This window comes from Tympanuchus pallidicinctus, unplaced genomic scaffold (genome assembly GCF_026119805.1).
Source record: "Tympanuchus pallidicinctus isolate F22 unplaced genomic scaffold, pur_lepc_1.0 scaffold2, whole genome shotgun sequence".
Taxonomy (NCBI): domain Eukaryota; kingdom Metazoa; phylum Chordata; class Aves; order Galliformes; family Phasianidae; genus Tympanuchus; species Tympanuchus pallidicinctus.
In genome coordinates this window covers 9966876-9983069 of record NW_026294721.1, presented here as the reverse complement: position 1 = coordinate 9983069, position 16194 = coordinate 9966876, and the positions used below count along the sequence as shown (strand labels likewise).

Genomic DNA, 16194 nt, shown 5'->3' with positions numbered 1-16194 from the left:
AGTGTTATAATAGGGAAATGTTTTCACATCTCTCATTTCAAGGAGACTTATGTAATTTCTGATATATTTTAATCTCGGAGTGTTGTCCTCCAGATTACATTAAATGCAATACAGGTCCTTCTACATTCTTTTTTCCTAGAAGTAGGGTTCAACCATATTTCCAAATCCTACAGAAATAGTAATAATAATGGGCAATAAATATGCATTCCTACACTGTAAATTGAATTTAATAAAGCTATTTATTGGAGAAAAAACTGACACACATTTTGAATTGAATTCACATTAACAAGGAAAAGTCAGCACTTCCTAAAGTAGCCCCTGAAAAGGTTTTGGAGTCCACAAGACCATGGAAAATGAATGCAGTACATTAAAAAAAAAAAAAAGAACCAAAGATTAACAAACAAAAAGAACCCACTGATTGTACCTGATAGGAAGCTTTGGTGCCTCCAATCAATGAGAAAATGGAAGTGTTTCTGAAATGACAGGAAGACATCTCTCACCAGAATTCCACTGCAACGAGTTAGGATGGTACTGTGTTTCTAGTAGCTCATCTAAGGATGCCAGTAAAAATGCACACTGAAGTGCTAGTGCAAGAGACCACACACTTGAATTTGTATACAAAACAATATGAGAATATAATGCAATAAAAGTAACCAGCATTTCCTGTGTCACAGCTCAAGCTGTAACAAATCACGAGATGGAAGCATTTCCTTTCTCCAGCAAATCTCACATCTCCATTATGGACTCATGAAAAGTGGGAAAGCCTGTCCAAATTAAGAAGAATCTCAATGCAAAAGATGAGTAAATTAAATAGTGCAGAAAAAGAGTATTATAGTTTAAATAACATAGCTGACTAGTAGGCTAGATATGCTTCACCAAGTCAACAGTGACATCCAAGGAGAAAACTCACATCTCCCTCATCTGGGCTCAGAGATGCGGTACTATCATTATCTATTATGTCTGAATGTATTCATACAAGCTTATATATTACCTATGCATACATTCTCTAGGATATTGATAGTAAAAGAGCAGCGCGGTGGCAAAGAGTGATGGGCACTATTTAATAACAAGCTGAGGTCAATTCTCCTCAAGAATTTCTACAGGGGACAAATGAGACAGCTTGAAGAAAGATAATTTAGATGCTTCCACCTGAGAAAAACTGAGATCTTGTGCTTTCTGTGCTACGATTGACTTAGGATTGTTGAATAACACACAGCTTTATTTCAGAACCACATTTTACCAGATTTACTATGTCAAGCTTCACTACTTTCTCAGGGAAGAAGACTAGTTGTAACTTAAAATTAAGTCAACAAAGCCTATTTGTAGCAGTATTCATTAATATCTTTATGAGTTGAAATGGTATAAACATCTATTTACTGCATGGTTGCAGTTACAAACCAGTTTCTTCCAAATCAAGGTCAACAGTAAAAGGAGGACGTCTCCACAAGATGTTCCTTGCACTTGAACTCTTAATCCCTGCCCAGCCCTTTACATTTTGCTGCATCTAGGATCTTGATTTCCAAGAAATATTAGCAGTTCTCCAAACAGCCAAGCAAGGAGCATGTGAATATATTCAACAGATTTCTGACCAACAGAGGCAGCAACTTGCTACGGTTCCAAAACCGAATACAGTTTCAGGGAAAGAACAGAAACAACTACTAAGGCTTGACCCCCTCATTTAGCTCTGTCTTGTCTTTGTGGTTAATAGATCATGTTAAAAAATCTGCTCAGCCACTGCAAAAAAAAAAAAAAAAAAAAAAAAAAAAAAAAAAAAAAAAGAAAATGCACACTAGTCTAAACTAAATAGCAGCTATATGGTGGTCCACACTTGAGTGAATATGATGTGTTTAGAATAGCACTTCAACAAACACTCAACTTTTCCAGCTCCTAACAATATTCAACTTATCTTTTATTTACAACAGTACAGCAATCATTAGGTTTTTAACAACAATGAACAAGATATCACGTGGGGATGCCAGCCTCAAAAGGTAACATAAGCAAGACATAGCCAGATAGCAATTACTTAGCCTGAAATAGTGATGAACTACCCTGTTTAGAAAAATGCTTAACTATATTGAGGCTTTGAACTATTTTTAAGACTTCAGCAGCAACAGAAAGTCAGACAAGGGCTAATCCTAGTAAACAAATGTCAACAGGAAAAGAAACAGAGCGCAGGGTTACATGCACTGTCTGCCTTATGAGTGAAGGTCACCCCAGTATGAAGGAGCACCACAGGGCACACTCCATCCTTCTGGTTTGCAGCATTATCTGACTTTTTGGCACATTATTAGACATATTCAAGTCTCCGAATTTTACTATTAGCTTAAATGAAAGCACTCACGTAAAGGACGTTGCTGGACTAGATCTCACAGTTTATAGGTGCTCATTCCCTACCGGAGTCATTTAAGTGCTGCTGCATGTTATAGATTGGATATAGGGACTGGTGCTCCACGAAAAACTCCTTGCTAAATTATATGGAAATCATTACATTACTAAACTGTCTGAGAACAAATTTATATAAAAATATATATAAAATGTGAAATATGTAGTGTATTTATTACTAAAGCAAATAAAAACTAGCCCATCAAACAGCCTTTGCAGAGACAAGCTTGCAGTAATACTTCTCACGGACATCTGTTAGACAAAGCCCTATTTATCAATTATCCATACCTATACTTATACTTTCTATCCACATATGTAGTGTGCTAATAAAAAAAACCACACATTTTAGTAATAAATTTGAGTCTCTAGTTCTCCTTAGACTTCTTTGAAAAACTGAGAATCCTTGATATCATGGGATCTAGGATGCCAGTTTAAACTGATTAGTTTGTTACTGATTAAATCCATACACACACTAGAATCCATGGCCTCTGATGTACACTTTTTCAAAGGACGCAAGCAAATTCAGCTATAATTTCACAGAATCATAGAATGGTCTGGATTGAAAAGGCCACAATGACCACCTAGTTTCAATCCCCCTGCTATGTGCAGGGTCATCAACCACCAGACCAGGCTGCTCAGAGCCACATCCAGCCTGGCCTTGAATGCCTCCAGGAATGGGGCATCCACAACCTCCTTGGGCAACCTGTTCCAGTGTGTCACCACCCTCTGTGTGAAAAACTTCCTCCTCATATAATTTCTCTATAGTTATCTTCAAGAGATTACTCCCAAGATATTACCTACACAATGAACTTCTTTGTTTACCTTTTCTGTCTTCAGAATATTTTTCTGTTTTCTGACAGAACAATTTTTCCCTTTCTTTTTTAAACAAACTCTAAACAGTAGTAATAAAGCTCATTATTTTCGATCCATTTAATCCTGAAAACCTTGGTCACGCAAGCACAATACATTTTAATTAGTGAGGCACTGAGCACAGTAGTCTAAATAAAAATCTTCAAAATGCATGAACCAGTATTTGGCATACAAACAATCTTATATGAGACCATTACAGAAGATCTCTTGTAAAACTGAGAACTAAACTTATACCGTATTTCTCAAAACTACACTGCTAAGAACTTTCTCTCATGAAAGTCATTTTCTGGGAATCTGTCACCATTTTTACATTTCAAGCCTCTTTCCAGAGATGTTTTCATTTACTCCTATGAGCCTTCGAAGCATTTAAATAGCAAGCTTTTAAGTTAACAAGCTTTTTGTTGTAAATGCCAAACAAACCTAAATTAAGACTATTTTTAAAAATCCACTTACCTGTGCAAATCCAAAAAGCCATCATCTTGTTTTATACCTCCTGAATACACTCTTTGACTTTAGAAGAATTACTCACTTTATATGGCTGAAAGCAGAGGGGAAGGCCCTTTGAGCTTCAGAGATGACATTCCTCTGACTCAATGCCAATGCTTACAATGCAGTCATCTGCGTCTGAGCTGGATGCCCTAGGCTCACTGCACAGTCAATGGAGAAATTCAGCCTTCCTAAAATAGACATCTAGAACAGAACAGATTGATTGCATCCTAGAGAAGCAAATCTCTATCCACTGATTGTACAGGAAGTCTACAGGGAACAAACTCAGCTATAGACATGAATATGTCTCGAGACCGGCAGAATGGATCTCACTGTTAAGTGCCCATCGACTCTCACAGGCATTTCATTTGAAAATCTGACACAATGTTTGCTAAAGAGAAAGTGAAAAATAGCTCTATTGTAAAGAGAAAGATCTTTAGATATAATTAGAAAGTTGTTTAAATGCAGTCATATGATTTTCACACACACATATTTAAGAGTGCCAATATTACTTATGTCTTAACACTACCTATTACCTGTGCTCAATCAGTTTAACGGGGAATATAAATGAGAGAAATATCTAGACTTAAGTTTTCTGAAATACAGAATGTCTGGCTCCATTGGGAGTTCATTTTGTCAAGATGAGAATCACACTGGATCTCACTGCATGGTCTCCAATTCGATCAGCATGCATGTCAGGCTGCAGCTACGAGCACTGGGCTGAGACAGGACTGATGAATGTATGATGACACTTAACTTCATACTTCTGTTTTTCAATACAGATGGTCTTAGTGACTGCTTTATCAGTGCACTGCACGTACCAACAGTTGAATCCTAACTAAGAAGTTTACTCTCAGTTATAACGTAAATTTCCAAATCGTAATCTTCAAGGTTTGTACACACATTAATTCATGAAAATACACTTTCATTTCCCTTCAAATTCCATGTTATCCCCCTGTCACTGTGTCATCCAGGGTCTTTTTACCTGCCTTTCATAAGTGAAAAACATAATAGATTTAATGCAAAAATCAAGGATTTCATCCCACTGTTCCAAGAGGAGGAAGGAAGATGGAAAGAAGCACTTGTGGCCCATTACTGCCTCCTTACTATCAGGAACAACCAATTCAACAGCCAATGCAAACTTAAGGACCTGGGCATCTTGGTGAACAACAGCTTGGCCATGAGCCAGCAGTGTGCCCTGGTGGCCAAGAAGGCCAATGGTATCCTGGGGTGCATGAAAAAGAGCCTGGCCAACAGGGCGAGGGAGGTTACCTTCCCCCATATCTGCCATGGTGAGGCCATATCTGGAGTGCTGTGTCCAGTTCTGGGCACCCCAGTTCAAGAAGGACAGGAAACTACTGGAGAGAGTCCAGCAGAAATGATGTGGGGCCTGAAGCACCTAGCTTACGATGAACCATTGCAAGACCTGGGACAGTTCAGCTTAGAAGAAGAGAAGACTGAGGAGAGATCTTATTAATGTTTATAAAAATCTAAAGGGTAAGCAGGAATCAAGCAAATGGCGTAAGGCTCTTCTCGGTGATCTCCAGAACAAGGGGCAATGGGCACAAACTGGAACACAGGAAGATCCATACAAACACGACAAAGAAATTGTTCACTATGAGAGTAACAGAGCACAGGAACAGGTTGACAGAGGTTGTGGAGCCTCCTTCTTTGAAGATAGTCAAGTCCAATCTGAACATCTTCCCACGCAACCTGCTGTAGAGAACCTGCTTTAGCAGGAAGTCTGACTAAAGATCTGCAGAGGTCCCCTACAATTGTGATTCTGTCATACTTTTTGAGAAAATGTAGGTGCCATTCGTTAAGTCTCATGGATAAGCACAGACTTACACTGTACTCAGCTTCTTTGCTCTTAACTTAGCACAAATTTAGCTGCATCAGTACAGCTTCATATCACACAATACAGTGAATAACAAAGTTAAACATCCCATTGCTGTTCTTCTGTATGCCACTACTACTGTTCTACATCTGATGTAAAAAATGCACTGATACATTTATTTCACAAATAACCCTCTTCGGCACTATTTGAAAATTTGAAATCATTCTTTAATCAACATCCACATTGCTTCACTTTGGTTGCAGACACATGTGCTTTTGTTTGCAGCATATGTAAAGTCACATGCTGTCCTTGAAGGACAACGGTTCAATGTAATGTGAAATGAAATCCCCTACATAATTTCTGCCATTGGCCTTTTGGAAAAAAAAAAATAAATAAAAGAAAAATCAGACCCAAGCAAGTATCCATTGGCCAGACCGTATTGTGGGACTGAAAATCACCATGCTGTATCAACACAGTCTCATTTCTTACAATGGTGAACTTTCTCATCATTTATCTTCCAGAGCAATTTGTCAGGATCCTGACTCCATAATTTCCTCTCACAACAGATGCAGGTATTCCATCAAACACGGAGGAAGGCAAGGCAAAAAAACCAACACAAAACAAAACAAAACAAAAAAAAACCAACAGGATGACAGACAATTATGTAGAGAACTAGGCGAAGCGGTGTAGAGTACCATTCATTTCAAAAATTCATCTTCGACAATGGTGTTAGGTCAAGCTCAACTTACACTGCAGAGTATCCTAAGTGAGTAGATGCTGATAGATTATCATTTGAAAAGTTGAAATTTGAAAGTCAGCTATGAGTAAAAGTCAATAAATCATTTAAAATTTTCCCTTTATAAATTCCAATTTTCAATCTGAAAACTGACTGTAATCTGATCTAGCAAGTACCTTTGTAGAAATCCTACAATAATAATACAGCATAAAGAATGGTGACTCCTTATTTGTTTCTTATCTTACACAATACGTAGTTCTTTCCTTGAAGGAATCTGAAAATTGATGAATATTTGAGGAGAGTAGGAAATGAAAAACAACTCTAGGAAGATAAAGCAGCTCAGATAACACAAAATTAGTTCCCTCTGCAAATGCTCATATAGATTTTACAGTTGTTTATCTAACTTAGTAATGCTAATTCTTATCCTTCACATTCAGAACACATGGGATGCAGCCTTCTGATCTTTAAATTAAAGAACACAAAACTTTATGCTGATGAAGCTTTTAATCATTGAGGACACACTGTTTACCAGTGCCAAAATTTTAATTTAGTGACAGAATTCTATGATGTGATTAGATTAAAAAAGGAAAATAATGGTATCCTCAAAAGCACGCTCCAGTAATCTTTGCTATTAGTAGCAAGCAGACAGGATGAATGATGACAAAAGATGGTAATGGTAGCAGACAACAAAAAAAATCACACTCAGATGGATTCTCTGCCGGAGTTCAGTGATTTTCCAGCAGTCCTATTACAGGGCCATAAGTCACTGATGCTCTGCTCATTAGTCAATGACAAAAATTCACTTTCTAGATTCAGAAGGGAGCTCATTTTAGACATGGATGCTATTCTTAAGCAAGAGAAAGAATTATCCTAGTGATTATAACACCAAATTAAAAATTGAATAAATTATCAAACGCTGTGTTAGGTTTACTACAGTAGAAATAATTGCTTGAATTTCCATAAGAAAATGCACTTTAAATGAGAAAACAGTAACCACCAATCATTTATTTATGCAGATGTCTTTTATCATTTTGCTCTTAACAGCTTGAAATAGCATTGTCCTCTTCTGCTTTGGACAGCTTCCATTGGGGAATGCAGAGTATCCATTTCCTCATTATTTTCTAGTTTGACAAAAATCTCACTGTGAGGAAATTCTCACTTTAATAAAGAAACAATGAATTTAGAGATTTAAAGGAATGTAACATTTTGTTAGGCTGACCTGAGAAAATACCCAATATTTACAATTTTGGAAAATTATGCCAGCAATAACAATTTCTCCAGTCCAAGGAAAAACCTTCTTGTAACACCCTTTGCCTGATTTCACATAGTTATACTCTGTCAGTCCCTGTTATCAAACACACACGGTTACCCACAATTACTTTGTACCTTTCTGAAACACACAATCTATTACTGACTCCATGGTGAGCTGCTGAGATACACCCAGAGCCACACTTTGTCCCACCACTCCTGTAGCTGGTAAGAGCCTCCATGAATTGTATGCACACTTCTCTGGCTTTGCCATACTGGGTGCAGTAGAACTGAACAGGGGAACAATTACTTTGGCAGACTGTTAACAGAGAAAGGAACAGATCTGGGACGGTACAGGGGAGCTGTAGTTGACCCTAGTGAATGCAGTCAAAGAAAAAACACGTATGTATGTGCAGAGAGGCCCAGCACATCTCACATCTGTGAAATGACTCACATGGCTCTTCATGATTGGCTTGATAGAAGAGAGCAGTCTGCGATCCTAATAGCAAATAACACAGCATTATTTGACACCGCTCACATAAGAAGTACAGGGCTGTAAAAGAGCAGGTGATATGTTTGCTCCTCCTTGACAGAAGGGCAACGTGAGCTAACCTCTATCAACTGCAGCTCAAAAGTGATGTGATAGTGTTGTGGGTATAACATCTAGATTAAAAAAGTACATAAATGCTTCCTTAATCCAGTTTTTAGAAGTATTCCTACACTTATTCAAAAGAGAGGTGACTACAGCAGAAGAAACGCTGTAGGATACCTACATGCTTCTTATATTCCTATGCACTCCATTGAAATGCATTTGGATCGGGTTTTTGTATCAAAATTTCAGGACTGTTGAGTCACTAGTGGGGCCGATGAGAGATGAGCAGCATACCAAAACCCTCACAAGTATTTGTTTCTAGTCTTCAGGGAGACTAACTCCCATCTCTCCTTCCCTCTGCACCCTGACAGTTCCCATTTCTCGTCCCATTTCATGAAGTCACCAATGTTTTATGATCTGCTAACAATTGGTACAAAGTGCTCTGTAAGTCATTAATGACAACTTACAAGAAAGGCATATAATTCTTTGGCTATATATATGGCTCAAACTGTACCTCAAGTAAGTGCCCATTCCTGCTCTGCTGTCTGTGGGCAGCTTTGGTCCTGTCCCAGCCTGGCTACCAAACCACCCAGGTGAGGTCTCCTGGTCAAGAACAACTTCACAGTCACACCTAGTGCAGCTGTGTGCCTTCATTTCATCTATCTGTACTTTCAGATGTTTACAATTAGATCTTGCTCTGGGTTGTCCAGAAATTGACTCATAGAGAGGAGTGCTTAGACCACAGGAGGAAGTGGCCCTTCCCTACAATGATGTAGGGGGAGAGGGCCAAACTTTGTCATAAATACTGCTTTCCAAGTCAGCTCCCTGAAGGAAAAGAAGAACTTAACTAGTGTGAATGCAAAGACTGAGACTACTTAAAGCACACTCAAACCACACTAAGGTCTGATCCCTATTTGGCAGGGTATTTTTCCTTTGTTTGGCTGTTTTCCCTTCAAGCTGGCAAAATGACAGCCTCAGAACAGCTGTTTTTTTGTAACGGCTGGTATGTCAGGAAACCTATTCCAAACGACACCAAGTCTCAAAGACCGATTTTACCCTTTGCTCTCATAAAATACAATAAACTTTGGGGCAATCTGAGTTTCCACTTAGATCCTGAAGCCCACAGATATGCTGACCAAGAACTAGAAAGTGCAAGTACAGCAGAGCTAGTCCCATAGTACTTAGAATGACACAAAAAAAAGAAGAGCTGAAGATCACTCAAATCTCTAAAAATCCCTAAGCACAATACCTCTACAAGACAGCTTTTGCTTTCCTTGCAGTATAACCAATATTTAAGCTGTTTCCTTGGGGAAGATAGTGCATGGGTCTTGTAAACCTACCTGCATTCATCCTCAAGTTATAGACTGACTGTTTAGAGGGAAATCTTCAGCATAGCTAATCTTTACATTCAAATTACTTTCAAAAATTACACAGTTGGAGTATAAGCAAGAGGAAAGAAAAATGAGAGAACTGGATGAGATGAGGTCAAAGGGGTGACATCTCTCAGCAAGCCCTTCCACAAATGCAAAATCTAGCCTCAGCACTTTGTAAACAATAATAAAGGAGAACGTCCAAAGGGACATGAAGGAAGTTGCCGCACTGAGTGGCTGTGAGGCTCAGTCACAGCAGATGGACGGCAACAGTAGTTACCAAAAGACAAATGGGAACCTGAGTCCGGTTAAAATTCACTGTTCTACCTCCTTGGCTTGTTGAATAAGGCTTGATCCAGATCAGCTCAAGGAGAGGGCCAGAGGTCAGTGGGACAGCCCATTCTGGGGAAGAAAGGTTGATGCATGCACCCACCCAGCTGGTTTTTGTTGGCTGGAGCTCCCTTTCTGCAGAGCAATGTAAACACAAACACAGCCCAACATACTCATCTCACCAACATCAAAGATAATTCACTGACTTAAAGCTAAGCATTTGCATAAATGCTTCTCCAGCAAAAGACACGGGACAACAAGAAGCTGAAAAAAGTGAACCAAAGACAGCAGAAAAGTCCCAGAGAAGATGAAAAGTTCAGAAGCCACAAGAACAGACAAACTTTCCCAGAGAAGGAACAGCTCTTTCTTTCCCCAGAGGACATTTGTTTTGCTTATCTGAGGGTTCTGCTGTGTGATTTCAGTTGTTTGCATATCTGGGGGCCTGTTTTCATTAATTTCTGAAGTGGGAGACTTAGTTTTTTGTTTTGCTTAAAGGTCTCCAATTGGGATTTTTCTTTCAAATGAGACCTTTCTTGTTTAATAATTCTTCTTTTTCCAACAGAACTAACTAACCTTGGAAATACAGTTGTTTTTGTAACCAGGTGGGGTCCCACCCAACTGCACTCAGCATTATTCACACCGGCCGCCATCCAGAATTTTCCCCAAGATACTTTAGGGGTGGATTTCATTCCTGTATAGCTCAAAACAAAACGTCATGGCCTGACCTAGCCTCTACCTCCTTCCAGCTCTCTTGGTTCTTCCTGAAGGACCCATCATGCACCTATCAGCCCTTGCCCACAGGGACTAGCAGCTTTTCACTGTCCTAATTGCAAGCACATGGTGCTTGCATGAAGTAACAAACTACCACTGTGCTGAGTGAGCCTTCAGAAAAAAGAAAAAAAAAAAAAAAAGACAAGAAAGTTGCACTTCCAGATCTGGTATGAGAAGACAGCAGAGGAATTTGAAAAAGGTGCGGATTTGTTGTAGAGGTGAAGAAAATCTAAGAATATAAATCGTTTTGAACTCCAGTAGAATTCTAAAAGCAGATCAATGCTGGTAGGGAAAAAAAAAAAAGAAAAAAACAACAAATGAACTCATAGCAAACATACAAAGCACTTAACACGGTGAGAATAATGCTTTGCATGCTTAAAAGTGGGATGCAATCATCAGCTGAGCTCATCGGCTGGGCTTGCTCACTGTGAACTTTCCTCCAAATGCAAGCCTGGAAAAGCCTGTGAAGGCACACGTGTTCCCACAAAACCCCAGAACTGCTCTATCTGACAAAGCTGTCTTATTTTCCTCAAATATTCAGACAAGTCTGAAAATACTTTCCTTAACAGAATTGCTAAGGAAAAACCACTAACATCCTCAAATCCAACCATCAAGCCATGCCTATGACCACTTAGCCCAGCCCATGTCCCTACGTGCTACATCCACCCATTCCTTGAAAACCTCCTGGACAGTGACTCCACAATGTGCATGAACAGCCTGTACCAAACACCTCAACACTCTTTCTGAGAAGAAATTTTTCCTAATATCCAACCTTTCCTAACATCCGTGTGCAACAAACTACCTAAAATAATTTAACTGTATTAACTCCTTAGTAAAATTATCACCTAGGATTAACCAGAGAGCACTGACTGCCAGTGAGGATGCATTAGTTTGTGAATGGTTTGCTAGGGACGCTGAGGCAAAGGGCAACTGCTGATCCCATTTTATTAATCAGACCAATGGCTCATAGTAAAAATTGAAATCCGTCTCCAGTGCTGGCATACATGGGAAAAGCTCACTCACGTTTGTTTTATTTCAAGCAAAACCAACAGTAGCTCCCTTTGTTTGTTCCCACCCCCTCCCCAAACCAGACAGCATGTGGCTTACGAGCACCCCTGACAGACGCAATAAAACCCCTGCCAGACCTGATTGATGGCTGCACTAGGAGCTGCAGCGAAGGTCACACTGTGTTCTCTATTTGCAGCTGCTCCTGGGAAGAAATGCTGAAGCAAAATAAAATCTGGACCTGCTCAATGCTAATAATGGGGGAATTCCTTCCTTACCTTCCCTTATCTTCTGCTCCATGTTTGGACAGCAGCAATACCATAAGCATGTGCATTCAAGGAGGGAGCAGGTAAGTTTGAAAAAGATACTTACGCACTTGAAAGAAGAAAAAAGATCCACCCACAGCAACCAAATATTGAGCCTTCATACACTGGAGGGCAGTTTATAACAGTAGTTGAGCATGAAAGAAGCATATTAAAGAGCTTTTGCTATTTGCTTCTCTGCAGAACTGAGATAACAGTACATGCTCTCTATGTAAGAGTGCTGTCCCTGATAATGTGAATCCAAGAATTAAGCCACTTTCCCAAAATCTCTTTATTTTAGATGAACTAAGCAAACATGCTCACTGAAAGTGGCTACCAGCACAGACTGAATTCAGTGACACAGAACATCAACCAGTGATGTAGAAGGACCCAAGATCTTGTTTTCCGTAAGTGTTTGGAAGTGGTTAGGAAAGTGATAAGAGACTTTGGGGATTTCACGAACATGATATGATGACAGTCCCCTAATGAATAATATATATTCAGTCCAACTCATGGCAATTATCTCGCATACACAAAGTGCTGTGCTTCATGGGGGTAAAAACCTGTTATCTTCGACACATCAGCTAGATTGCAGATTGAATCTGAAATCACTTGAGCACATTTTTCCTGGCACTTATTAATGGAAGGCTACATACTTAGTCAGCATTTTGTCAAGATTTTGGTTCAATAGAGACACAACCAACAACTGTCCTCCAAAGAGACAGCTATTAGCACTCAGCTCAAAAACACATGAGGGCAGAGAGATGCTGGCATCAGAAAACCCCAGATATCATCACAAGAAGAATAATGCAGTGATTTTTTTTAAATATTTCTCTTACAGTTTAGGAAAAAGGCTATATAAGAACTATCCTATGCAGTTCTGGTTACTTTACTGACAAGCACACAACACTGACTTTTAAGATACCACTACATCTATACAAAAACAAACCTATAAAACATCCTCTTAGAAATTTCATTCCCAGACTTGTTGATAGTGTTAAAAAACAGATGTTGATTCACCCTTCGCTCATTGTACTCTCCTAGGGATGCTCTATGAGGGATATGATCACTGTTAGCTCATAATGTCAGTGTTCTGTTAAAGGTACTCAGGAGCTCAAACAGCCAAATCTCTCTACTCAGTACTGCTCATTTGTATGCCATGAGCAAATGTAAAGACAGCTTAACAGTGTAACAGGAAGGGATGAATGATTTTTCAAGAGTTGATACAGAGAGCTTCAGTCTGAGTAAAGCCACAATAATACAGTTAACTGTATATGAGTTCGGACACTAAGTCCTTGCATGCTACCTGCACGACAGAGATCTCTTGCAAATGAATACAGAGCACATCCATTCTTCCTCCTCATCCCACCCACACCACACAAAGAGCCCAGCCTTGAACAAAGCACTTAACCAAGCGGGCCCCCATTAACAGGGCTCATTGACAGAGGTATCAGATATGAAACTTTTGAAAATGGGCGGAAATTAAATTGGCTGACTCAAATGCTGCACAAAGCAGCATGGAAACACCGGCTCTTTGTCCCGAGGCAATGTCTCGGGGAAGTCTGCAGAGAGCAGCTGGGCAAGACAAACCCTGCTTTGACCTTACCGCAGGTTGCTTTTGCACCGTTGAAAGGAACACCACAATTAGTCACATGTGTGTGAAATTACGACCCCAGAGACCTTTCCAATCCTTGTATCTGCAGATCCACCTGCAAGCCAGGAACAGAATGCAACACTTGGAATTTTGCTGGCATATTTCCTGGGAAACACTGAGCAATTCTGCACTTTGATGAAGGCAGGGGATGTCTGCTCGTTGTTCTGTGAGCAGCCTTGTCACTGTGATCACAGTGTGTTCAGACACACAAAGAAAACTGAGGATCCTTTTTTTCCAGAATCCATATCAAATTCTTCTGAGCCCCATCTGGTGCCCTACAGCCCCAGAAAGGCAGCACTGCTCTCCCTCCAGCTCTTATGCAGAATTCGGTCTTGCTCCACCCCAGTACCAAAAGGAAAAAGGAACTGTTCGAAAGTAATGGAGCAGCTCTTCCCATAGAGACCACCAGGAGGCATGAGGGTGACTGAAGGGCACTGACTGCCCATAAAAGAGCGTGTTGATGGATGGGTGCATCTGGTTGCCAAGCTGCTCCTTGTACCCCCACCTCAGCCCTTCCTGGGCAATCAGAAAAGGAGCCCTCCATAAAAGTGCCCTTTCCCTGCAGGAAATGGATGGTCCTGTAACACTCAGAGCAAACGGTGAGAGCACCTGTAAGGGTGATACCACACTTGGGGTAAACACCTCTGAGAACCAAACTGAGCTGTGCCATGACAGTTCAACCTCCGGGACAAAACAAAGAACTGCACAAAGAACAAAAGAACTGCAAGGCAAGGAAGCTCTGGATTGCTGTACAACATCTAATCAGATCTTGCTTGCTTTGAGACCTATTACAGACAGACCTCAGCTGAAAAGATCAATCCTTACACAGGTCTGACACACAAACAGGCACAAACACAGCAAGCATTAGGTGCATCAAAGTACTGGTATAGCATTCATAGGGGAGATCAGCTAAACACCTTTCAGTTCCTGACATTTGGCCTGCCCGGCCTTTGGGACACGGGCACTCATTCATCCGCTCCGTGATTCTGGGCACATGGATACCACGCTTTTGGAAGATGCCCCTCTGAATCCACTCAATTCCTGTGATTCCAGAGCTCCTCATATGTAAGACAACATCTGTTCAGCTGCGTATTCAGCTCTCTATGGCCACTGATTGTTTTCCTATGCTCTCTATCTTTGCTAAGTTTCCTATATTGCCCCCGCACACATCCACACCAAAAACCGACCAAGTTAAAATCGAGTTTCCAAAAAAAACCTCTCAGTGGAAGAAATCAAAATACGTCGCTGTGAACTGAGCAGCCTTCTACCAATCACACGCTGCTTTTTAGTTTTAACCTTTCTGTTAAACAGGAAATAAAAAGGAGGGGGTCAGATGGAGAAGCCAATGGGATAGATCTGGAAGGATGGTTCTTTTTGCCTTTGCCCTTAGTGAATCCAAGACTGTAACATGATGCAATCTCTCTGCTATGATGAAACAAGTTCAAATGGCAAAGTCTGGAGAGAGACCACCTTTTCCTACCCTAAAAGGCAGAAAACGACGAAACTCTAGCTCTGTAAAGCGGCAGCTCTCCCGGCAGTCAGGCTGCTGCCTCTCCCCAGGAAGGGATGCCGCTTTCGGTACCGCAGACGCCGGGATTCCCCAGGGAATCTCCGCCGGGTTTTCGGTCTCCCGAAGCCCAACGAGGACGGCTCAGGGCGGCGACGCGGGGCCCGGCGAGCAGCCGCCGCCGGATGCTAGGGCTCGCTCACAGCATTTTCCACGTGCACCTCCCGGCCAAGAAACGGAACGAGACTTCGTGCCGTTTGTCCGCCCCTGGGCTGGAATGCTTTCAAGCAAGCAGAACCTCGACAGAAAAATCCCTTGTCTCCCCCTAACCCTTTCCCTCCCTCACCGCCCGCCGAGCTCTGCGGTGAGATGCTAATCCGGAGCGAGAAGGGACGGAGCGGGCGGAGCCCTCCTACCTGCGGGCCGTCCTGCCGCGACCGCGGGCACAAAGCAAACTCCGCGCTGCGCACAGCCGCGCAGCTCAGCCAGCAGCGCGCAGACAGCGCCGCGCCAGGAGCAGGGGGCGGGCAGGGGCGGCGCAGCGCGGCGCGGCGGGGCGGGGCTGGGGCGGAGCCTGAGGGACAAAGCGGCCTCGGGCACGGGGTGGGGTGGTAGCCCGTGGGCAGGTGTGTCCCGCAAGGAGTGCCTGTGCATCTGTTATGGATGATTCTTTTTTTTTCCTTTCTCTCTCTCTCTCTATTTTTTATTTTTTTTTTACAAGATCGTAATTGGAGCTTCCACACACGGCTTTCTCTCATTTAGGTTCAGGAGATGTTGTCAGTCCAACATTCAGCTCCGCACAAATATGCAGCATTTCACTGTTTGTCCAAAATCAAGATGTAAGTCCTCTTGTTAAAATGGTATAAAATCATGCTCATTTATGAAATGGATTGAACTGGATTCTGCCATCTAAGCCCTGGTGAGGTGGCACCTCAAGTACTGTGTTCATTTTTGGGCCCCCACTAATAGACATTGAGGTCCTGGAGTGTGTCCAGAGAAAGGCAACAAAGCTGTGGAGAGTCTGGAGCACAAGTCTTACAGGGAGAGTCTGAGGGAAATGGGATTATTTAGTCTGAATCAGAGGATGCTCGGGGAAGACCTTAT

At 41.4% G+C, this 16194-nt stretch overlaps 1 protein-coding gene across 5 annotated transcripts in view; it reads right to left on the bottom strand.

Moving 5' to 3' along the window:
• AFAP1 (actin filament associated protein 1) overlaps nucleotides 1-15628 on the bottom strand; it is a 106262-nt gene extending 90634 nt beyond the window's left edge. For all 5 annotated transcript variants that reach the window (XM_052682729.1, XM_052682731.1, XM_052682730.1 and 2 more), the window contains exon 1: nucleotides 15507-15628. The gene's annotated coding sequence lies outside the window, so the exon portion shown is untranslated. The remainder of the gene's footprint in view (nucleotides 1-15506) is intronic.
• Nucleotides 15629-16194: the final 566 nt, after the last annotated feature.